The sequence below is a fragment of the Ailuropoda melanoleuca genome, unplaced genomic scaffold, assembly GCF_002007445.2.
Source record: "Ailuropoda melanoleuca isolate Jingjing unplaced genomic scaffold, ASM200744v2 unplaced-scaffold2228, whole genome shotgun sequence".
NCBI classification, from domain to species: Eukaryota; Metazoa; Chordata; class Mammalia; order Carnivora; family Ursidae; genus Ailuropoda; species Ailuropoda melanoleuca.
This window is the reverse complement of record NW_023191926.1, coordinates 284,662-286,546: the sequence shown is the minus strand read 5'-3', so window position 1 is coordinate 286,546 and position 1,885 is coordinate 284,662. Positions and strand designations below refer to the sequence as shown.

At 53.5% G+C, this 1,885-nt stretch overlaps 1 pseudogene; it reads right to left on the bottom strand.

Annotated features, from left to right (window-relative positions):
* Positions 1–361: 361 nt before the first annotated feature.
* On the bottom strand, positions 362–880 carry LOC117798017 (annotated as a pseudogene).
* Between the last annotated feature and the right edge of the window lie 1,005 nt (positions 881–1,885).

Here is a 1,885-nt window from a genome sequence, read left to right as displayed (position 1 = left end):
AGCACCACATGGGGAGTGCTGAGATCCCATGATATGGTCAGAGACAAAATAAAATGTTTGATGTATTTGAAAATCAGAAGGAAAAAAATTAATATGATCCAGCCTAGAAGTAAAACACCCCAGCTGATGAAACAAGAAATTTCTCTTCACATGGAGACTCTTTATTGAGTAATGGGCTGCTCTGAGTGACTCCGAGGACAGGAGTGACAAGAGAGCCTTGCTCTCTGTCAATGTTCCTGATGGACCTGGGCCCAGGGCATCAGCAAAGGAAAAAGGAGCATCACAGGCTAAGCTGAGCAGGAACTTCTGGCATGTGTCCCCCTCTACAGATGAGCGAGTGGGTTTTTTGTCTCACTTCCCCTCAGGCCAGGAACACTGTGTGACTTCTGAATCTGTCATCCCACGATGAGCAGTAATAATCCGCCTTGTCCTCAGCCTGGAGCCCAGTGATGGTCAGGGTGGCTGAGCTGCCAGACTTGGAGCCAGAAAATCGATCCGGGATCCCCGATGGTTGGTTGTTATTATCATAGATGATGGTTCTGGGGGCGGTTCCTGGAAGCTGTTGCTACCAATGTGCATAATAACCATACTCAATGTTGGAACTGCTTCCAGTGCAGGAGATGGTGACCGTCTGGCACAGGGCCCCAGACACGGAGGGCGGCTGAGTCAGCACAGACTGGGCCCAGGACCCTGCAAGGGGGAGACACACAGAGAGGGTGATGCTGGGGTTTGGAGACAAGAGGAGGAAGCAAAACCCACAGGACATCCTAGGGCTCCTTCCCCTGTCCATGCATCCAGTCACCTGAGCAGTGAGCGAGGAGGGTGAGGAGAAGAGGGGACCAGGCCATGGTGGAGACCATCACTGATCTTGACTTCTGTGCCCCACAGCTGAGCAGAGCCTCCCCTAACTCTCCCTTCCCCTCTTCATCCTCTGAGAGAGGGAGGGCCCATCCATGCAAATGAAACCCCAGCTCTCTGACCCCTCCCTGGCCCTGGGTCAGGCCCCTCTGCCTCAGGATGTCAGTGGGGAGGGGAGGTGCTGTGTGGGGACAGGGATGGGAGTCCCAGATGTGGGCCCTGAGCCTAAGGCACAGGCAGGGCCAGGGGGCAGGTCCCAGCTCTAATCCCCCCTGACTCCTCAGAAATGGGACCCGAGTGCCGCCTGGTGTCCAGATTCTGGGAAACTATTGTGTGACTGGTAACCAGGGCCCATCAGACCCATCTGGAACCCCACCTGCTCAACTGTTTTGCCCACTGTTCCCTGCATTAGGGCCTGACCAGGTGTTCCTATATGTCACTTCCCATTACTGGAGGGTTCACTATACGCTCAACTAAGAGTCTGCAGAGTGAGTCTGCCTGTGGTTCTGTTGCCTGTTCCTGGGTCAGCAGTGAGCTGTGTGTCTTATACAAACTCCTCTTAGAGACCAGGATCAAATCCAGAGCAGAGACAAGTCCTCACGGACATATGGTCCCTTCTGTGCGGGATGCTGGGACTTTCCTCTTATGTGCCTTCTCCCAGATTTGCAGGCTCTCCTTCCTCTGAGATTCCCTCACCACTGAGGTGATGGGGAACTCTTCACTGCAGGTTCTGAGTAGAAGCCATCATGTGCATTCCTAGAGGTTACACACTGAACATCTTTGTCACCTGTCACTCTTCCTCCTGCTTGAAACTACAGTCTTCTAAACACTGGGGCTATGATTCCCTCCCAGGATCTGTCTTCCCAGCACAGACACAAGTCTGCAGGAGCCCTGCCACATGAGGCTGTGTGTGGCACTGACATTAAAGCACAAGGACAAACCTGCAGCAAGTTCTAGGAGAGAAGGAGTGACAGCCGCAGATGCTGTGACAGGGACCTATTGACGGAGTGTCTGTGTCAGTCACCAC